Source organism: Grammomys surdaster, unplaced genomic scaffold (assembly GCF_004785775.1).
Source record: "Grammomys surdaster isolate TR1022 unplaced genomic scaffold, NIH_TR_1.0 126660, whole genome shotgun sequence".
Classification (NCBI taxonomy): Eukaryota; Metazoa; Chordata; class Mammalia; order Rodentia; family Muridae; genus Grammomys; species Grammomys surdaster.
In genome coordinates, this window is record NW_021621449.1 from 1,831,129 (window position 1) to 1,855,097 (window position 23,969).

Below are 23,969 nucleotides of genomic sequence, written 5' to 3' on the forward strand. Positions count from 1 at the left end.
CACAGGAGCACACACATACACAGCACACACAGACACAGGTGTCCACAAGAACAAACACATACACAGCACACACAGACACAGGTGCCCACATGTGGGAAAGGAATCCAGAAACTGGGTCCTGTTAGCCCAAAGAGCTTGGGTTTTTTATAGGTTTTCATGGCCTGCAGTGGGTTCTCCTCCCATTCGGGGTTGGACATCTTGTAAGAAGGAGATTGGCTGATTGGCTCATGAGTCAGTAGCATATGCTTAGTTCAGTCAGCAGCAAGAAGGTGGGAAAAGAGGCCTTATGAGTCTTTGTCATGGGTGAAGAAGCCAGGAGTATGATAAGTTGCTTATTGTCTGTCTGTCTTTCCCTGTCTATCTCTCTGGGTGCTATCTGACTGCTGTGCTCCCTATTTTAACCCCACCAAACATGACATCTGTGTCACTATGACTTTTACTCTTTTGCCTGAAGACAGCGAGTAGCCTGGAGGCCAGCTCAGGCACACACTGAGTCTCTTCATGCTGGGGGGGGGGGGGGGGGGAGCATAACCCAGCTGGTATTGTGGCAACCTCACCAACTGACCTGTTTACCAATCTAATTCACATAACCTCCCAGGGCTTTATGGTGCTTGCCTCCAGGCAGGAATGGAAAAGGAGACTCTTTTAAGTCGCTAAATTATGATAAAGTCAAAGAGTCACTCGGGGTGCTGAGGAAAATCTGGCTTTATTTTTCTCCAGCTTATCAGAAATAATGCAGACTAAATATGCAAATCTCACTTTGGACAGTGATGAAAGGAAGATTATATCTTTACCTTTTTCAACCAGCACCAAATATTAGAAAAAATTCTCGGGGATCAGGGGACAGACCCCCACACTGCTCAGACATAAAAGCAACCTTCAAGGTTTTTAATAACAGAAAGACCTTAACACTCAAGATCTCACATGAGTCAGGTTAAACCCCAAATGCTAGCGGGACCCTTATTCCAGGGCTGACTGCAGGGTAACTCAGACAAAGGGGTGACATTCTCTCCACTCACTTGGGACACTGGGAAAGAGCTGGCTCCAGTCCATGGCTGCTCTGCTGCCTGTGTTCCCTTTACTGGGAGAAAGCTCACCAGAAAACATACTGTATCCAGAGAGACTCTCATTCCTATGCCTGCCCCTAATGTCCTAATCTTGGAATTGGAGCTTGGTGAGTTTCCTAGGAGTGGCTATTTTTGACTGATAGGGTTCAGGGTTCATTGGTCCAACACTGTCACCCTAAATAGCTCACAGGTAATGCTAACTTGCAAGACTATGGTTACAAAGTATTAACTGAGGATCCCCAGGACCAAGTTCTCAGCAAAAGAATTTACTTGCCCCAGTGGAACAGAGAACAGGGAATAAGAGACAAACAGAAGAGGTAGAGGACAAGGGAGAAGGAGAAGGGAACATAGGAAAGGAGAGGGGGGAACAGGGGACAAAGAACTGCCTCTGGATAGAGAGAAGACAGACATGGCCCATAGGCCAATGGTAGTTTATAATAGTAAAATGGGAAATCCCTTGTTAGAATGATATGCTTAATTTTGATTAGACATGTTAACCAGGTGAGCTGATAGGGGCTTCTGGTTGCTGGACTTCAATACTTGGATAGCTGGACCTTGGTAATCAGCCTCAGGAGGAGGAAGTGGCCAAATAAAGGACCTTAGTGCTTCCTTTAGGAATGTAATCTATTTTTTTTTTTAAAGCAAGGCAGAGGGAATGGGAGAGAAGAGCGAGACCTGCCAGAGCCATGCTTGCTACATGAGAATCCCTTCAACTTTCTCATTTTATTGGTTATAGGATCTAATTGTTTAGTTTTTACTAGGATCTGCTGGGCCACTACAAAAATCCCCTCTCAAACCTAAACAGAATGGCCCACTACTGTGCAATCTATATGGGCATTCCTTCTACTATTTCTTCTTGGTCATTCTTGGATACTCTACCTGTCTCCTTAGATATGGCAGCTCCGAAAAGTCCCATGCCTCAGTTAGCTTTCGCTCACAAAGCCCCACAGAAACCCCTTCCTATGCTTTACCATCTAGGCTGTCTCCTGCTGGGGCTTCTCCACGCTCCCCTACTTTCTATCACCTTTGAGTCTGAGGTACCTCCTCCCCGACTGTTGCTCGCCGACATCTCTCATATTGATTAAAGTCCTGACCCCTCTCACAGATGAGTGACAAACGGCCTTCAAGATCACAACTGAAGACAAGCTGTGTTACTACTGTGATGAATCAAGAAGTGGGGTTGTTGGGCTTTTAAAGTGTCTGGAGCCGCTGGCATAGAAAATTCACGGAACTGGCAGACTGATCTATGGAGAGAGCAGGACCTCATGAGTTGTTTTGGGGAAGGTGTTCAGGGGTTCAGTGGTAGAATAACATGTCACGCCTTTCATTATTTGGCTTCGAATATGAAATGTCATCCATAGGCTCATGTATTTGAGAAGTCGATCCCCAGTGGGTGGCTGTGTTTGAGAAGACATGGAACCTTGAGTGAGGGAGCCTTGTTGGAAGAAGTGCATCCCTGTGGATGTGCTTTGAAGTTGTACATCTAGAGTCACTTCCCGTTTGCTCTCTGCCCCCTGACTGCAGATACAATGTGACCAGGGGCCTCTCACTCCTGGTACAATGTCTTCAGTACCTGCGTGGACCGTACCCTGGGACTGTGAGCCTAAATAAACTCTTTTTGGCTTTAAGTTGTTTTTTGTCAGGTGATTTGCTACAGTAAAAAGAAAACTAATATATGCATATTAAAGAAAACAGAGGCCTGAACTCAGAGGATTTCCAGCCACCTGAAAGAAAGGCTAAAATTTATGAATACAGACCCAAATTTTCTGTGGTTAATGGCACTAGATTTGGGACATTCTCCAATGGGAAAAGGCATTCATGATGGCAAGGGCAACGATGGGGTCCATCACGGTTGCTATTGGTACAGGCAGTGCATCCTTTCAATTCAACAAGTCAGGCATTTATTATGATCCAGGCTAGAGCAGCAAGGATCTAGGTCATGATGTTCTGTGGTTGGCTACAGCTGAATGAGCAAATTCAAAGGATGGTAACCACTTGCTTGTCAACAGCAGCTGGGATCCTGAATGGGGTTGAAAGGGCTACATCAAAACATCCAAAGACAAAAAAAAAAAAAAGTGCTGCAGCAGCCTGATGCCTCATTGCATGGGCTGATGGATAGTGGTGATAAAGGAATCAAGGGCAGCATGTATGGAGGGATTTTATCTTAAACTTGACCAGACCCCTATTGTGCAACAGAAAGCACTCAGTCACTGAGAATCCCAGTTATGGTTTGGATTCTATGCCCTTTTTACAAGGGCAAAATGTTATAACTTCTTTAATTCCCAGTACAAGCAGATTAATTATACTGAAGAGCCATTGCTTAATTCTAAGACTTGAATTGTATAAAAGCTTGTATACAGCTTTGTCTTTTAAAAATAAAGTTTAGTTCAATATAAAATAACAGCATAGTGGAAAAGGTCATGTCACACATTCCCATGTTTATCATAACATCGAACTAACAAAGCTATACAGACAGGAGAAAAGATTAGTGATTGCCAGCAGGACCAAGGTAGGTCAACAGTGCTTCAAAGAGTACAGCAGAATCCCACTTAGAGACAGGAACATCTTTACAACCTGTTGGTGGCGCTGTTGCACAATTCTACACATGAGCTCTCCTTCACCAACCACATACTCACAGTGTGTCAAATCTAGAAGCTGGAGGTCTGTGGCCTAGCAGTGCTGTACTCTTAGCAGCAACAGGGACTGGGGACAGGGATTGAGCTGCCAAGTGAAGCTGGAGTTCTTCATGAAGGACAAGAATTTCAAGTTGAGTTAGAGTTCATTAAAAAAAAAAAAAGAGAAAACCAATTTTAATAGAGACATAAAACTGGGCATTAAGGGGGAGAGAAAGATGCTTTGAAAGAGGGTGACATACACTCAAAATATAGGCATACAGGCATGGGCTCTTCAAGAGAGAGAGAAATGCTTACATGTCTTAAAGCTAGACAGATGTGTGTGTGTGTGTGTGCATATGTGTATGTGTAAATTTTTGATGGCCCCTGAAGTAATATTGTTCAAAGAGCTTCTAAGAAATATTTTTCTTTCAGTAAATCAGAGCCCAGGGTGGCTCCTGGGGAACACTGCACTGGATGGATGAGGTAAGGCCATTTATCACAAGAGTCAAAGGCCTCCTCAATAACTAAGTCACACACACAAAAAAATAAACTGAGACAGAAATTTGACTGTAAACAAGGCTCTTAATACTATTTGTGAGATTCTTTACAGGTTTATATTAGGAAAAGAGGTTATGTTGGACTTCTGTATGATTCTGATACTTTAGCATTCTTACTTGTAATATCTCTTTAAAAAACAGGAATACTGTCTTTATGTAGAAAAGTATTCATTGGTTTTTTGTTAGTTGTGTTGAAATTCTCCCTTAGCCTGTGGAGACTTTAACTAGATTTCTGTGTGAAAGGTTTCCATCTTTTCTGATGAAAATATTGTCACAACTTTTGTAGAAGTTTGCACTCCCACCAGCAAAAGAAGAGTGTTCCCCTTGCTCCGTATTCTCCAGCCTGATCATCATCAGAGAGGCTTCATCCAGCAACTGATGGGAACAGATGCAGAGACCCACGGCCAAACATTAGGCAGAGGTTGGGGAACCCTGTGGAAGAGGAGGAGGAAGGATTGTAGAAGTCAGAGGGGTCCTGACATCATGAGAACACAGCCCACAGAATCAGTCAACCAGGGCTCACAGGGGCTCACAGACTGAAGCAGCAATCATGGAGCCTGTGTGCTTCTGAGCTATGTCCCTGCATACATGTTATGGTTGTGTATCTTAGTGTTCTTGTGGGACTCCTAACAGAGGGAGTGGGGGTATCTACGACTCTTCTGTCTGCTCTTGGGATCCTTTTCATCTTATTGGGTTGCCTTGTCCAGCCTTGATATAAGGGTTTGTGCCTAGTCTTATTGCTTCTTGTTATGCCATGTTCAGTTGATATCACTGGGAGGCTCACTCTTTTCTGAAGGGAAATGGAGGAGGAGTGGATTTGGGTGAGAGGGGAGGTGTATGTGTGTGTAGGGTGGGGGGACTGGAAGGAGTGGAGAGAGGGAAGACTTCAGTTGGGGTATAAAGTATAAAAGAAGAAAAGAAAGAAACTTAATAATGTGAATAAATGAATGAATGAATGAGTGAATAAATAAATAAATTTATTTATAATGAATGAATAAATAAATAAATAAATAAATAAATAAATTCATCACTGGGTGAAACTTGGTGAATTAGCCAAGATTTCCATATATTATTTTGGGATTATCTGTGTGAGTGTATAAACTGTTTTCTTTTGAGCTAGACTTATTGTGTTGTACAGGCTGGACCTGGATTCAAGATCTTCCTGCCTCTGCCTCATGAGTAGCTGGGATTACGGTGCCTACGCTACTAAGTTCTGCAGTACAAGAATTTAAAAATAAAGTTTAAGGAGAAATCTTACAGTAAAATTACTGGAATCAGCCCAGTACAATCTACAATTGATTGAATAAACTATATCTACATATTATATACAACTTTAATGACATAACAAATGTACCAGCTATCCTGATCTGATCACAGTGAACATGTATTGAAATGCCACAGTATGTTCCATAATATACACAACTTTTGTGATAATGTGCATTTAAACAACAGCAACAACAAAAATAAGTGTGGTGGTTTGAATATGCTTGGCCCAGGAAGTGGCTCTATTAGGAGGTGTGGCCCTGTTGGAGTAGATATGGCCTTGTTAGGGGGAGTATGTCACTGTGCATGTGGCCTTTAAGACCCTATCCTAGCTCTCTGTTAGTCAGTCTTTTCTTGTTTGTCTTTGAAACAAGATGTAGAACTCTGAATTCCTCCTGCACCATGTCTGCCTGGAAGCTGCCATGCTCCTATCTTGATGATAATAGATTGAACCTCTGAACCTGTAAGTCAGCCCTAATTAAATGTTGTCCTTATAAGAGTTGCCTTGCTCATGGTGTCTGTTTACATAAGTAAAACCATGACTAAGACAATAAGGAATATACATGTAAAACTAGTGTGAATAAGTAAATAATTGTGGTTTAGAGCACTAGATAGGATTCTCCAGCTAGAACATGAGAAAGAAAAGAATGAACTGTAGACCTGATGCCATGGACAACAAAGGGAATTAAATGGATTTGAAGTTAGCTACTTTCTTTCCATTGTTGATAGAAATTAGATATAAGGCAGCCCCAATCCACAGGCCAAAGGAAAACAATAACAACAAAAAAGTTGATATGACCTATCAGAACTCTGGGTACACTGAGTAATACAGTGAATTTGTGGTGGCTAACTTTATGTTTAAAAATTTTAAATCTCTGTGCTTAAGAGAAGTATAAAGCAAAATTAGACCACCAAACGTTAAAGGCTGTTAAGGACTACATTTTTTTTACTGCTTTTTCTGCTTCTGTAAACATACTTGTTTTGTATAAGAGGACCTTCCGCTTGTACCTAGACTAGCGGTTCTCAACCTCTCCATCTCTTTGGGGAGTAGAACAACCCTTTCATAGGGGTTGTATATCAGATATCATGCATGTCAGATATTTACATTATGATTCATAACAGTAGCAAAATTACAGTTATGAAGTAGCAACAAAAATGTTTTAAAGGGCCACAGCATTAGGAAGGTTTGGAACCACTAGTTTAGAGAGAATGGAACCTTGTGTTCTTTGCCTTTATAAACCCCTGACTGAGGTGTTATAGTCTGGAATCTTGAGACCCTGGGGTAGACCTGGTGCCAGTATCTGAATAAAAGCCTCTTCTTTGTTAAAATGTCTTAACAGTCAGGCTGGTGGGTCTCTGAACAACCCAAAGACACATAACTTTGGGGGCTTATCTGGGATCTGGGCCTTCAGCCAGATCCACCTTCTCTTTCTGGCTGGCCTTGGGACCCTGAAGGCTCCCAGAGTACTGGAAACCAAGGACTCAGGCAGGCCAAGCATTAGGAGGGAGCCATCCGTAGGTTCTTTATGCTTAGACTGTAAGAAAAGTGGCATTGGGAAACTTCAAGAGGTATAGGTAAGGATCCTGTCTGTAGCATGCATTTATGAGACTCAGCAGAACGCAGTGCTAAATCCCATGTTGGAGGGACTGCATGGATCATGCTGGCGCTCATTTGGTTTGGTCTGTCTGGGTGGCCATCAGATTGTAGAATTTTGTCTGTCGGTTTTGTGTTGCTTGGATTGCTTGCATTTGTGGTGCTGCATCTTTTTTTTTAAAATTTTTTTCTTATCTTTAAGCCTTCTTTGTTCTCAGCTTACTCTGTTCCCTTCCTCTAGTCACTGGATTCAAGTGTCTTTTAGGTATGAGTAACATTAAATTGTTGTTTTATGCTGTGCTATTTCAATGAAAATCTGGCTCTGGAGTTGAGTTATGGTTCCCCATCCTCTAGATCCAAGCATGCTTATTTAAAGGTTTCCTCCAAAATCTCCAACCTATACCAGGCAGGCACCTCACTATGTGACAGAGAAAAGAACAAAACAAAACGAAAGCGAAAGACTATTCCCAGGGGGACTATTGCTACCCGTCTCATACTCCTTTTGGTTTTTGCTTAACTCTAAAACTTTGGCTAGAGTGTGAATCTTATCCAATGATTTGTAAAATTTATTATGTAATACTCTTATTACTTTCTGTACCTCAAGATTTGTAGGTTTATTGGTATGGTTAAAGCTCTGTAAAATCTATAACAAAATGTTAACTTAAAACTTATGGCATGGGGATTGATGGTTGAAAATCTATGGTCTTAACTGACTGTAGGGTACGGTATATAGAACTTGGATTCAAGTCTTGTTTAAAAGAAATGGGTGTTTTTAGATAACAGTGTGTCTCCAAAATATTTTGAATCATGATGGGTTTGTGTGTGTGTGTGTGTGTGTATGTGTGAGATTCTTGCCTAAGTATAAAAGTAACAGATGAGGGGAAACATTTTGGGAAATAAGACTAAAAAGGCTATGATGATTAAAAACTGTAATAAGTTTTATTCCCTAATGGAGGAAGCAAATAAGGTTTTGTTTACTGTGTTCAGTAACTCTTTGCTCTTTCTAAAATATAGATAAACAGCACGTCTTCTGGAAGTCATCTTTTTCTCAGAAAAAAGTCATGGGTTCAAATAAAATGTTTGTCCCTGAATGTTTTAAAAATTCATTGATCCTGCAAATGTCAGTCGGTGGTTTGATATATGCAAAATTCTTCTAGTAATTTTTGCCAATTTCAGTTTTCACTTTAAATAGAAGGCTATGACTAGATACATACTTGAGCTAACTGAATGCAACACCTCAGGACCCAGAGGACTAGGTCTGAGAAATCCATTTAAAAGGCAGACAGAAAATGCTGCCAAAGCAGAACCAACTAAGAAAGCCTCAGAAAGGCAGCTGTCTCAAAAAAAAAAAAAAATCAGCCCAGGTCACCTCCTGGCTGAGGGTTCCTTGTCTCTGACCCGAGTTTGATGCCGACCTGACAGTCATGCAGAACCTTTGTCCCTAGCTTAATCTTCTGATTAAAAATACCAGCAGAGGCATAATGTCCTGAGATAATATCTGACTGTATTTTTGGATAGGCTAAGATGAGAGAGAGCTGTATTATTCTATATAAAGAGTAACAGAGGCTTGAGAAATAAGGCAAACCAGGATGGAAAGGGATTTTAAAGATTAAAAATACAGTGAAGGAGATGAGAAGCCATAAGTTGGGGACATGGCTATGACCTAAACCTGAGATAGTCCTATCTTAGGATATAGCAAGATACTATGAAATCTATCTCCATATCTAAGGTGTATTTAGGCTAACAGAAACTGCCTTGAAAAAAAAATATATATATACACACACACATGGACTCCTTGTGTTTGCTAGCATTGTTAAGTTTTAGCTATTTAGATAAACTGAGTCATACAAGAAACTGTGATAGTGTACAATTATGCATTATAAAAGGATCAAAAGTTAAAGTTTACAATCTCTCTGTGGGCTGCATCTATGATTTAAAGTTTTATTTTGATACTAACATAGCTTCAGTTCAAGAATTGTAATTTTTTTAAGGCTACAATTAGGACATGTGGGCTAATAGTCAGTCACCTTATAAATGATCAAAGTCTTCGACATGCTCAGAACTGTGCTTGTAGTTGGGCTCAGAACAAATGCAATTCATTGACAGGGGTTAGATTTATTTAACTTTCTGTATGTGTTCTCAAGGTTAAGCCTAAAACAAGGAACTAAAAAGAAGTAAAGTTTATTAAAAGTCAGATGTATTTAATAGATAGCCTTCAAAAACTTCAGAGGCCTGCTGAGTATGCCATTTATTTAGTAAAAAACGGCTTGCAGTGTTAGACAAAAATCAGCTCCTAGTGGCAACCCTATGGCATCCTTCAAAGAAGATGGCTCCACATGGATTGTGGTAACACTGACCAATTGTCACAAGTTCCCCATGCCTCACCCACCATCAAGCCTGTGGACAAACAGGACACTGAAGAATTGGATGTTTCTCCTTGCCTCACCAAGGTAAGCCAGTCTCTCAAGTTCTCACAGGAAAGTTTCTCAGATCTTGTGGGTTTGGCAGCCAAAGGCGGATACTGCCCTGTGTGGCAGTCATAGAGCTGATGCTGTCCTGTGTGACCACTGGAGACGGAAGCCAATCTATCTCCTTGGGGATTGTTGAGATTACCAAGGAGGAGTAACCATCCAGGAAGCTGGTAAGTCTCTGCCATTTTATTAATACTGAGGCCATTTGGTTTATACTTCCTGCTAAAATTTATCCTTCTCAGATTTCTGATGGTGTTGACGGCTTACTATGGCTTTATCAGTTTAGTGGCAGCTGCCTGGCCAATGCATTTCATATATGAAAATCAGGACCTGCTTCTCCTAGAGCTATTATGTCTCCTGGTGAGAAAGGCAAACACAAAACAGACTTCCATATAACTTTTACTATTCCTGTACTTGAAAGAACTTGCATTGCAATGGCTGTTCTCAGTGTTCAACCTCTGTGTCTCATGGTAAATGACTGAATGGAAAAATGGGTTGAGGTTTATGTAGGTTGTAAGGGTCAGAGAAAATATTTAAAAATAACAATAATAAAACTTAAAGATGATATATGATGTTAAGACTTCAAAGGTTCAGAGTTTTAACATTTTAATCAATGGAGTTCTGATGAGCTATCAATACAGCTCTGGCAAAGAAAGCACTGACTACTATTGTAGTTACAAGCTCAAACTTTAAAATTTCCTTTGGTTGCTTTCTAAGTATATAGACTAAAAGGTACTTCTTGTCCTGCTTGAAATATCTCTGTCCAATCTCTCTATATCCAGCCATCTGGAGAGAGTAAAATATGTTAACATTTAAATTAAAAATCATCTTGGGGGTTCCAAAGCTTTTACTATGACTCAAAGGTATGAGTTTACTGTTTTGTTTTTCTACAATGTGGATCTCTATACAGATTACAAACAATGGTAATGAAAACTTTTATCTCCTTTTGTAAACTTTAAATTTTGTAAGCTTCACGGAGTCATGACTTGGGTTTATCTGTCACAGGTCAAATGGACTCCAGGTAAGTACTCCTGTCAACTAACAGTCAAAGCTTCCCAACCCACTGCTTAGTCCCACGGGGAAAGTTGTAAATGTAAGATTTTTCCTTTAAGTTCCTAAACTTTACTTCTGTCCCTAGTCTATATCTGTCCCAGCAGATTTCCACTTGGATGACAGACACCATCTATGAACCAGCTATGGACTACAAACTAGTCCAAAAGGCTATAAGCTGTGGACTTGCTGAAAGTTGGTGTAAACCAGTCCAGGTATTTTTATTGTTCCCTGTCTCTTCAGCTGGGTCAGCAAACCAGATGCTCCTGATGAGTGTTGTCCACTGCCTGAGCCCTCAACCCTTCCCTCTGACCAGGTTTCCAGCCTTCCTGGTCCCTGACAATGATGTCCTAGTTTCAGTGGAGAGACAGTTACAGAAGAGAGCACATTGCTCCTTATCCTCAACATGAGACTGGAATGTTAGGTCTAAAGGGACAGGGACCCTGATGGAAGGGACCACACCTTGTCATCCTGATCACCTCCACTGCTGGCAAGGTTGACAGAGTCCACACCTGGATACATGACTCCCAGGTCAAGCACATCATGAGATAACAACCCAGCTGCAGGGAAATGGACCTGTCACCAAGGCCTGTGAAGATCCACTAAAGATTAGACACACACAGGCTGTAAACTAATAATGTTATATTGTCTAACTATGTGCCTTCCTGCTATTTCTGGGGTAGATATGTCTAGATTTCCCTTTAAGAGCAAATGCAAAACTTGCCATCAAGATCTCACAGCTCCTGGCTACCACTTCGTCAGGTAGACATCCCTTCCTTCACCTCCCCGTTGAAACTGTTTGGTTCACATGTGATGGTAGATCACGTCCCTGACTAGCTATTTCACATATTCATCAAGCCTTCAAATTTTGTATTCCTGTTTCCCAGGATGTTGGTATATGTCAGCTCATCAGGGAGAGAACACTTATATTTGCAAATCTTCCCAGTCTCCTGGGCAGACAGAAATGAAACATGTAGTTCCTTTTCTCATACATCTCATAGTAAGATTAGGATTAGAAACAGCTAGAGCCACTCTTGGGGCAATGGACACAGCAATGGCTGACGTCAGCTACAAAAACTTAGGACTTCAAATAAGCCAGGACTTACTTGCATTAGAAATGTCTATGGCAAAATTAGAATAGTCAACCTATTCTCACTATTTGAGGTGGTCTTACAACATATCTGAGGTAGGGCATTTGATCTGCTTTAGACAGAACAAAATTACTGTTAGGTCTTATGGGAACTTGCTGCTTCTGTGCAAACCATTCAGGAATTATCAGGGATCATTTGGTCAAATTTGAAAACACATTACAGAGAGGGAAAAGGCCTTACAAGGAGAAAAAATTGGCACTCACTTTCTTTTTGGGGTTCTTCCTGGCTAGTAACTCTATCATCAGCTATTCAGGGCATTTAGCTCTTCCATGCCTGCAGCTTACTGTTGGCCTCTGCATCATTAATTACCATAAGTTCCCACTTAGGAACTATTAAGTTGATGATAATCAGGTTCCCATAGGAACAGGGACCCACCGCAGAGTCAAGGATTTGACTCAAGGTATAATTCAAAGGATGTTGATGGCTAACATTATATTTAAAGGTTTAAAATCTCTGTGCTTAAGAGAACTATAAAGCAAACTTAGACCACCAAATGTTAAGGGATTTAAAGAGTTACACTTTTTACTGCTTCTGTAAATAAGCTTGTTTTGCAGAGAGGACCTTCTGCTTGCAGGAGAACAAATTGTAACTCTGTATTCTTAGGCTTTATAAACCCTTAACTGAGGTGACTGGGGACTGCATTTGGGAAATCCAAGTCCTTGGTGTAGACCTGGTGCCAGTAGTTGAATAAAATCCTCTTCTTTGTTAAAAATTGTTAATGGTCAGACTGGTGAATCTCTGAATAACTTTACACAGGAAATGAGCAAAGGAACGGAAATCCCCAGAGGCTGGAATTATCAAGGTGTCCTTTGTTCTTACTTCCTGGTTCTTCTGCCTTGTACTTTCAGTAGAACTTTACCCCCATCTAGCAGGCTCCTGAGCCTGTGCTTTCACTAGTTCATCAATCAATCAGAACCCACTAAATATGTTAATTGTAACCAACCAGAGTAATTCCAGCTATATGCCTGCTTAACATGTGGATGAGACCAAACTGGCCAGTTTTCCAGGATATACAGATCTCCTCCAATATTTGATACTTGGCTACTTCTTTTTGAGTCCCTCCTGGCAACAGGAATGTTTCTTTGCTTCTCCATAAACTTTGCTTGCTACCTCCTCTTCAGTGCTGCGTCAGCTTATTCTTTACTACCAAGAGACAAAAAGCTCAGCTCTGCCTGGAGAAATGGCTCAGTAGTTAAGAGTACCTAGCTGAAGAGACAGGGAGCTCTTCAGAGGTTCTGGGTTCAAATCCCAGCAACCACATGATGGCTCACAACATCTGTAACTGTATTTCCATGGGATCCAATACAAAACAGCCAAATACATAAAATATATAAATAAATACATCTTTTAAAGGAAAGAAAGAAAAGCTCGACTCCAAGGCAGGAAAACTGTAACATTGTGACACACACCTGACAAGAAGCAACTTAAGGAATATTATTTGACTCCTGATCTAAGAAGGGATATAGTCTATCACATCTAGGAAAGCATGAGATGGGAGGTAACTTTATATCTACAGCCTGGAGGCAGAGGGAGATGATGCTGGCGCTTAGTGCACATCCTTCTTTCTATGCATTCTGGGATCCCAGCACATGTGATGGTACCATTTAGGATGGGAATCCCCTGCTCAGTTAGATCTTTCTGGAAACACCCAGTCAAATAGGTAATAAAAAAATTAACCTGAGACTCTTCAGAGCAACTGGACAGAATATAAGACCAGGGCCTATGACACAATGAATTAAAGCTCAGTGAAGTGAGTATTTCTCAGGAGTAAAAGACATAGAAAAACATAGATAATGGAGATTGGAAAAGTAAAAAAACAAAAACAAAACCACAAAAAAAACCCAAAAACATAAGCCAAAGAATAATGACAACCACCACCACCACCACCACCAAAAACCTGAGGAATTCTTCGCCAGATTGGCCCTATGAAAGATGCTTATGAAAGTATGTGACTGGGACTGGAGAGATGGCCTAGCAGTTAAGAGCACTGACTCCTCTTTTAGAGGTCCTGAGTTCAATTCCTAGCAACCACATGGTGGCTTACAACCATCTGTAATGGGGATCTGATGCCCTCTTCTGGTGTGTCTGAAGACAGCTACAGTGTACTTATATACATAAAATAAATAAACAATTATTAAAAAAATATTCCCCCAAATGCTATTGTTATTTCCAAGTTCAGAATTTTAACATTGATCAATGGAGTGCTGATAAGCTAATGGAACATTGGCAGTTTACAATTCAGTCATAAGCTTAAGATTTTAATTTCCCTGTGGCTTGTCTTCTGAATATAAACTTAAAGATGCTTCTCATCATGCTAAAAGAAAATCTCTGTTCAATCTATATAATCTACTATTTCAGATTGAGGAAAAAATGTTCTGTGCCTTTTTACCCAAACCCATAGCTTTTTACTAGGTTCCCAAGGCATGAGTCTACTACTGTTCTCAAACAGACACCTGTTAATTGCTTTTTCTAAAATATGGATTTCAACACAATGGTAAATACTAATATACATTCCTTTGTAAACTAAAGTTCACATAAATTTCAGGGAATCAAGAGTCCTAAGACTCAGAGCCACCTGTCACAGATCAAAAGGACTTCAGATAAGTATACCTGCCTGCTATGATCCAATCCAGCAGGTGGTCCCAAATTATAATGCAAAGTCTTTGTCTTTTGACACTGATAGTATTGCAAATCATATTCTGAAAAAGTTATAGGCCATTTTCCCTTCATGGTCCTCATTTATATCTCTCTTATTATATATAGCAGAACTTGGCTTTATGTTCCCTTTTTAATAGCATATCTATTACCTGATTTTGAGAGAAATCATCACAGCTTTTACAGATGTCAAAGCAGAGTTACATAAATTCAAGCTCCTATATCTTCAAGACAATGACATGTAAGTTTGTCTTGAAAACCTCAACCTAAGACAGACCGTGAATACAAGATTATTCTCATGCCAAGATAAAAGCTATGTTTTCAGATGGCAACCTAAGACAGGCACAACTTCTGTTCCGGGACTGATAAAGGATATGGCTCTTATAGATAAAAAAGACAGGTAAGATTCTCTCAGAGGTGGATCAACCTAAGACAAGGCATGAAAGCTAGGATTCATGTACTGATGATGGGCAAGGTCCACACTTCTTGAGGGGACATCTAAGACAGGCAGACTTTTTGTGCTAATAGCTGAGACAGCTTTGACTTCTATAGATTAAAAAAAAATGTGGGGAGCACCTCCAGAATTAACTTTGGCTGACTTCTTGCTTGTGATTAATCATGAATGAGTCTGCCAATATCTGTCTATGTTTTCAGTTAAGACATCCATTTTATCCTGCCAAGTTCCTCTGCTTACACATATGCCCTTGAGAGACTGTTCAAGACTGAAGGAAATGGCCTTAGTCAAACATAGATACTGTGTACCATAAACTCGCCGCATGAGCATTTATACTTGTTTAACTTCCTTGAATTGATCATGCTTTTATTGATTGCCTTTAAAAGACACTGAGAAAATACAGTTGCAGCTGGCACGGTATTGTATTGACCAGCAGCTCTCCTATATCTGTCTCTTGCTTCTTCTTTCTGTCCTTCCTATAATCATCCTCACTCCCTCCATTAGGGCCCCCAAGTTGACTGACTGGCAGCTCCAGCATTCCTTAGTGCAGAACCATTCTGCTTCTCTTTCTTTCCCATATCTCTACCATATACTCTGTCTTTCCCATCTCTCCTTCGAATATTGGTTCATCATATCGGTGCTTTGGTATCTCCAGCCTATCCTTCCCCATTGTTTTCATTTCTGACTTAATGGGGTATATTTACACTTGCTAAGAATAAGTTAATGTTTTGCTTACAGGATTTTAATCCATCCTCAACAGAGTGACACTATGTACCTTAGGCCGACCTGTATGGTATCATCTTCCTACCCTGGACGCCCAGTTGCTGGGATTACAAATATTCACTAGGCTCCTTATTTTTTACCCTTGAATTATCCACACTGGCCATTATATTTAATTTCTGAATCTGTCTCTTAAATATCTTAGAGTAACACTTTCTGCTTTTTAAAATTTGTGGCATAGTATGCAGCATAGAGAAATCTGCCATTTTACTCTTTTCTTTTTGAGTGAAAATCTCCATTGCATTAAGTGTACTCACATTCAAGAACTCTTCAATGATCTCAAGCAGCAAGTCTGTACCATAAAACAAGAGCTCCCCACTATCTCCTTCCCCATCCCTGGCAACCTCTGTTCTTTTTTCTCTGTACATGAATTTGCTTATTCTCAGTGGCTCCTATAAGAAGATGACAGTATTTTCTATTCTTGCATTGGATTGTACTTTTATATCTTCAAAGGATAACATGGGAGAGAAACTGTTAGAGATGAAAGGAACAAATGCTTCAGGGAATAAATGGAAGTGAAAGCTAGGGAAGTAGACCATGTTTGTAGGAGAGGAAAATAGAACTCCAGCATGCTGAAGAAAATGAACAGACCTAAAAAGAAAATAAAATTAAACCCAAGCAGTAGTACTGCTGGATATTCCCCCTTCCTGGCTGCCTCCCAGCATTGTGACATTTATTTTTGTCAACTGTCAGGGGCAGCCCTGCTTATACACTGAAGGCCTAAAATCATCAACAGGCCTAAGTCAGCTTGCTAACACAAAGTCTTGGGTCTTTGTGGAAAAACACTGAAACAGATAGCTATAAGATATTGTAAACAGGCAGCTTTGGTGGAAATTTGCCAGCCTGGATGAGAATAAGTAGTCATAGGTCTTGTGGATCGTCATAGACCTTGTGTAGCCTTGGAGAATAGTACCAACTTAGATAAGGACAAGTGAATCATAAGCAAAGTCATAGTGATCTGTCCCCTGAACCTTCACCCAGCTGATACCCTGTTCTGGAAGATATCTGTACTCCCCCTGATTACCTACGCTCCTGTGTCATCCCCCTCCTCACATCCTGCCTTTTTGTGTATATAACCCCTGTGTGAAAAAGTAAAAATTATGGTTTGATCAGACTACAGACAAATCGTGGTTTTTTGCGTTTGTCTGTTTCCCCCATCCTCTCTTTCAGGTGACCTCCCCAGACCCTTGTATAATGCCCTGCTAGATGGGGCAGTCAACAATATTTTACATTTTATATTTTCCAGGATGAAAGGCTTGCACATCTTTTATAAATACTTTGATTAGCATACAAAGTGATGGGTTTTATTATGACATTTCCATACATTCATACATTCATGCATGCATACATACATACATACATACATGCATGCATATCTTCATATTTCATTCTTATTGCTCTACCCCACCGCCCTTGCCACCTCCCTCACTTACTCTTTCTCTCCCCTGGTAATTTCCTCTCCTGCTCCCAAGCTCCATGTGTTCTTACCCTTCTTTGTTACCAACTTCCTGTCATGGTCCTCTTTTGACTTTGAAGTCCTGTGCACATTTATGTAAACTGAAATCTAGACTTTACCTATGCAATTTTTGTCTTTTTTTACTAAGGCTTATTTCACTTACTATGATTACCCCAGGAATTCTTATTTTTCTGCAGACTAGATGACTTCATTCTTCTATATGACAGAATAAAATTCCATTGCTTATATATAGCACAGTTTCTTTATCCATTTATCTTTGGTCTAGTCTGCTTCCATATCTTAGCTACTGTGTACAGCAATCAATATGAATGTCTTTGCATACATTTCAAAAATTTATTTCTACATTTTTTTTAACAACTTCTGTAAATGTTCCTTTTTAAGTTTAATTGTTACTAGTATGTAGAATGCAATTGTTTATTTATTTAATGCAAAATATACATAACAGAACATACTATGTAACTTTAAAAAGAACAGACTCTTACTATATAGATTTGTTGACATGATACTCCTGACTCTACTTCTCTAACAACATAGCTAGTCATAGAGTAAATGACTAGCTATTTTCATAAAAGTTTTATTGCTGTGAAGAGACACCATGACCAAGGCAACTCTTGGAAATATTCAATTGGGCCTGGTTTATTTATTTGTTTTATTGGCTGTTTTATTTACATTTCATATGTTGTCCCCTTACCCCATCCCCCACCCACCCAGGAACCCCCTATCTCCTCACCCCTCCTCCTTCTTTTCTGCGGATGTAACCCCTACATACCCCCCCACTCCCACCTCCCCACTCTCAAAATTCCCACCCCCTGGGGCATCCAGCCTTCATGAGGTCAAGGATCTCTTTTTCCACCTATGCCCAGCAGGGCCCTCCGCTCTTACATATACAGCTGAAGCCATGGATCCCTCCCTAAGTGCTCCCAGGCTGGTGGTTTAGACCCTGGGAGCTGTGGTTGGTTGGTATTGTTGCTCTCCTCATGGGTCCACAAACCCTTTCAGCTCCAATGATCTTCACTCTAACTCCTCCCTTGGGAACCCCATGATCAGTTCAATGGCTAGTTGTGAGCATCTGCCTCTGAATATGTCAGACTCTTGCAGACCTCTGAGGAGACATCTATATCAGGCTCTTATCAGCATGCACTTCCTGACTTCCACATCAGCATCTACCTTTGGTGACTGCACATGGGATGGATACTCAGGTGGAATGGTCTTCAGACGGCCCCTCCTTCACTTTCTGTTCCTCAAATTTTCTCCATATTTGCTCCCTTAAGTATTTTGTTGCTCCTTCTAAGAAGGACCCAATCACCCCCACTTGATCTTCCTTCTTCATGAGCTTCATGTGGCCTGTGAGTTGCATCTTGGGCATTTCAAGGTTCTGGGCTAATATCCAATAATCAGTGAGTGAATACCATGTGTCTTCTTTTGTGATTGGCTTACCTCGCTCAGGATGATAATTTCTAGTTCCATCCATTTACCTAGGAAACTCTCGAATTCATTGTTTTTAATAGCTGAGTAATACTCCATTGTGTAAATATACCACATTTTTTGAATCCATTCCTCAGTTGAAGCACATCTGGGTTCTTTCCAGCTCCTGGCTATTATAAATAAGGCTGCTATGAACATAGTTGAGCATATGACCTTGTTATATGTTTGAGCATCTTCTGGGTATATGCCTAGGAGTGGTATAGCTGGATCCTCAGGTAATGCTATGTCCAATTTTCTGAGGAACCGCCACACTGATTTCCAAAGTGGTTGCACCATCTTGCAGTCCCACCAACAATGGAGGAGTGTTCCTCTTTCTCCACACCCTTGCCAGCATCTACTATCACCTGAGTTCTTAATCTTAGCCATTCTGACTGGTGTGAGATGGAATCTCAGGGTTGTTTTGATTTGCATTTCCATGACGACTAAGGATACTGAACATTTCTTTAAGTGTTTCTCGGCCATTGGAGTTTCCTCAGTTGAAAATTCCTTGTTAAGCTCTATACCCCATTTTTTAATAGGGTTATTTGGTTGTCTGGAGTCTAATTTCTTGAGTTCTTTGTATATATTGGATATTAGCCCTCTATCAGATGTAGGATTGGTAAAGATCTTTTCCCAATTTGTAGGTTGTCATTTTGTCCTATTGACAGTGTCCTTTGCCTTACAGAAACTTTGCAATTTTATGAAGTCCCATTTGTCAATTCTTGATCTTAGAGCATATGCCATTGGTGTTCTGTTCAGGAACTTTTCCCCTGTGCCCAAGTATTCGAGGGTCTTTCCCACCTTCTCTTCTATTAGTTTCAGTGTATCTGGTTTTATGTGGAGGTCCTTTATCCACTTAGACTTGAGCTTTGTACAAGGAGATAAGAATGGATCAATTTTCATTCTTCTACATGTTGTCCTCCAGTTGAACCAGCACCATTTGTTGAAAATGCTGTCCTTTTTCCACTGGACAGTTTTAGCTCCTTTGTCAAAGATCAAGTGACCATAGGTGTGGGTTCATTTCTTGGTCTTCAATTCCATTCCATTGATCTTCCTGCCTGTCTCTGTACCAATACCAAGTAGTTTTTTATCACTATTGCTCTGTAGTAGAGCTTGAGGTCAGGGATGGTGGTGATTCCTCCAGGAGTTCTTTTATTGTTGAGAATAGTTTTCGCTATCCTGGGTTTTTTGTTATTCCATATGAATTTGAGAATTTCCTTTTCTAACTCTGTGAAGAATTGAGTTGGGATTTTAATGGGGATTGCATTGAATCTGTAGATTGCTTTTGGCAAGATGGCCATTTTTATTATATTAATCCTGTCAATCCATGAGCATGGGAGATATTTCCGTCTTCTGAGATCTTCTTCGATTTCTTTCTTCAGGGACTTGAAGTTCTTGTCATGCAGGTCTTTCACTTGCTTGGTTAGGTTCACACCAAGGTATTTTATATTATTTGCAACTATTGTGAAGGGTGTCATTTCCCTAATTTCTTTTTCAGTCTGTTTATCTTTCATGTAGAGGAAGGCTACTGATTTGTTTGAGTTGATTTTGTAACCAGCCACTTTGCTGAAGCTGTTTATCAGGTTTAGGAGTTATCTGGTGGAAGTTTGGGGGTCACTTGAGTATACTATCATAACATCTGCAAATAGTGAGATTTTGACTTCTTCCTTTCCTATTTGTATCCCTTTGACTTTTTTTGTTGTCTAATTGCTCTGGCTAGGACTTCCAGTACTATATTGTATAGGTAGGGAGAGAGTGGGCAGCCTTGTCTAGTCCCTGATCTTAGTGGGATTGCTTCAAGTTTCTCTCCATTTAGTTTGATGTTGGATACTGGTTTGCTGTAAATTGCTTTTACTATGTTTAGGTAGGGGCCTTGAATTCCTGATCTTTCAAGACTTTTATCATGAAGGGATGTTGAATTTTGTCAAATGCTTTCTCGGCATCTAGTGAGATGATCATGTGGTTTTTTTCTTTGAGTTTGTTTATATAGTGGATTACATTGATGGATTTTCGAATATTGAACTATCCCTGCATTCCTGGGATAAAACCTACTCGATCATGATGGATGATTGTTTTGATGTGTTCTTGGATTCGGTTTGCTAGAATTTTATTGAGTATTTTTGCATCTATGTTCATAAGGGAGCTTGGTCTGAAGTTATCTTTCTTTGTCGGGTCTTTGTGGGGTTTGGTTATGAGTGTAATTGTAGCTTCATAGAACGAATTGGGTAGTGTTCCTTCTGTTTCTATTTTGTGGAATAGTTTGAAGAGAATTGGTATTAGGTCTTCCTTGAAGGTCTGATAGAATTCAGCACTAAAGCCATCTGGTCCTGGGCTTTATTTTGGTGGGGAGACTTTTAATGACTGCTGCTATTTCCTTAGGGGTTATCGGACTGTTTAGATGGTTTATCTGCTCCTGATTTAACTTTGGTACCTGGTATCTGTCTAGGAAGTTGTCCATTTCATCCAGGTTTTCCAGTTTTGTTGGGTATAGGCCTTTGTAGTAGGATCTGATGATTTTTTGAATTTCTTCAGTTTCTGTTGTTATGTCTCCCTTTTCAGTTCTGATTTTATTAATTTGGATACTGTCTCTGTGCCCTCTGGTTAATCTGGCTAGTGGTTTATCTGTCTTGTTGATTTTCTCAAAGAACCAACTCCTGGTTTTGTTGATATTTTGTATTGTTCTTTCTGTTTCTATTTGGTTGATTTCAGCCCTGAGTTTGATTATTTCCTGCCTTCTACTCCTCCTGGGTGTATTTGCTTCTTTTTGTTCTAGAACTTTTAGTTGTGCAGTCAAGTTGTTAGTGTGTGCTCTCTCCAGTTTCTTTTTGTAGACACTTAGAGCTATGAGTTTTCCTCTTAGCACTGCCTTCATGGAGTCCCACAAGTTTTGGTATGATGTGTCCTCATTTTCATTGAATTCTAAAAAGTCTTTAATTTCTTTCTTTATTTCTTCCTTAACCAAGTCATCATTGAGTAGAGACTTGTTCAGTTTCCATGTGCATGTGGCTTTTCCATTGGTTTTGTCATTAAAGACCAGTCTTAGTCCGTGTTGATCTGATAAGATGCAAGGGATTATTTCAATCTTTTTGTATCTGTAGAGGCCTGTTTTGTGACCAATTATATGGTCTATTTTGGAGAAGGTACCATGAGGTGCTGAGAAAAAGGTATATTCTTTTGTTTTAGGATGAAATGTTCTATAGATGTCTGTTAAGTCCATTTGGTTCATTACTTCTGTTAATGTCAAAGTGTCTCGGTTTAGTTTTTGTTTCCATGATCTGTCCATTGCTGAGAGTGGGGTGTTGAAATCCCCCACTATTATTGTGTGAGATGTAATGTGTGTCTTGAGCTTTAGTAAAGTTTCTTTTATGTATGTAGGTGCCCTTGCATTTGAAGCATAGATGTTCAGAATTGAGAGTTCTCCTTGGTAGATTTTTCATTTGATGAGTATGAAGTGTACTTCCTTATCTTTTTTGATTACTTTTGGTTGAAAGTCGATTTTATTTGATATTAGAATGGCTACTCCAGCTTGTTTCTTGGGACCATTGGCTTGGAAAATTGTTTTCCACCCTTTTATTCTGAGGTAGTGCCTGTGTTTGTCACTGAGGTGCGTTTCTTGTATGCAGCAAAATTCTGGGTCCTGTTTGTGTATCCAGTCTTATAGTCTGTGTCTTTTTATTGGGGAATTGAGACCATTGATGTTAAGAGATATTAAGGAAAAATGATTGTGGCTTCCTGTTATTTTTGTTATTAGAGGTAGAATTATGTTTGTATAGTTATCTTCTGTTGGGGTTGTTGGAAGATTAATTCCTTGCTTTTTATAGGTTGTAATTTCCCTCCTTGGGTTGGCATTTTCCATCAATTATACTTTGAAGTGCTAAGTTTGTGGGAAGATATTGTGCAAATTTGGTTTTGTCATGGGATATCTTGGTTTCACCATCTATAGTGATTGAGAGTTTTGCTGGGTATAGTAGTCTGGGCTGGCAATTGTGTTCTCTTAGCGTCTGTATGATGTCAGTCCAGGTTCTTCTGGCTCTTATAGTCTCTGGTGGGAAGTCTGGTGTAATTCTTATAGGTCTGCCTTTATATATTACTTGACCTTTTTTTCCTTACTGCTTTTAGTATTTTTTCTTTGTTTTGTGCATCTGATGTTTTGATTATTATGTGACGGGAGATATTTCTTTTCTGGTCTAGTCTATTTGGTGTTCTGTAGGCTTCTTGTATGTTTATGGGCATCTTGTTCTTTAGGTTAGGGAAGTTTTCCTCAATAATTTTGTTGAAGATATTTACTGGCCCTTTAAGTTGGGAATCTTCATTCTCATCTATACCTATTATCCTTAGGTTTGGTCTTCTCATTGTGTCCTGGATTTCCTGGATGTTTTGAGTTAGGAGTTTTTTGCATTTTGCATTTTCTTTGACAACTGTGTCAATATTTTCCATAGTATCTTCTGCATTTGAGATTCTCTCTTCTATCTCTTGTATTCAGTTGGTGATGCTTGCATCTATGACTCCTGATCTCTTTCTTAGGTTTTCTATCTCCATGGTTGTCTCCCTTTGAGCTTTCTTTATTGTTTCTATTTCCATTTTCAGATCCTGAATGTTTTTGTTTAATTCCTTCTTTGTGTTTTCTTGCATTTCTTTAAGGGATTTCTGTGATTCCTCTTTAAGGGCTTCTACCTGTTTACTTGTACTCTCCTGTATTTCTTTACGGCAGTTGCTTAATTCCTTCTTATAATCCTCTATCATCATCATGAGAAGTGATTTTAATTCTGAATCCTGCCTTTCTGGTATGATGGGGTGTCTGGGGCTTGCTATATTGGGAGAACTGGGTACTGATGATGCCAAGAAACTTTGGCTTCTGTTGCTTATGTTCTTGCTCTTGCCTTTCACCATCTGGTTAACTCTAGTGGTACCTGCCCTCACAGTGTAAGACTGGAGACTGTATTTCCAGTTATCTTGCTTGTGGCAGAGCTCCTCAGAGTCCAGATGTCTCTGTGGTCTTATGATCCTAATCTCCTGGGTGGAAGAACTCCTGGGACTCAGGCCACCTCTTGGATCTGGAATTCCTTCTGCTCTGGGTGCAGTGGTTCCTCTAGGATGGCTCAGGATACAATGTCTCCCAAGTGCAAACCACCTTGGTGCCTGCTGCTCTGAGTGCAGTGGCTCCTCTAGGATGGTTCAGGATTCAGTATCTCCACAGGAGCAGATCAACTCTGTGTCTGCCCCAGCCCAAAGGTGGGTCTTGTTTATAATTTCAGAGATTTAATTCATTATCATGGCAGGAATCATGGCAGTATGCATGCAGACATGGTGCTGGAGGAGGAGCTGAGAGTTCTACATCTTCCTCCAAAGACAGGAGAAGGAAATTGAGTTC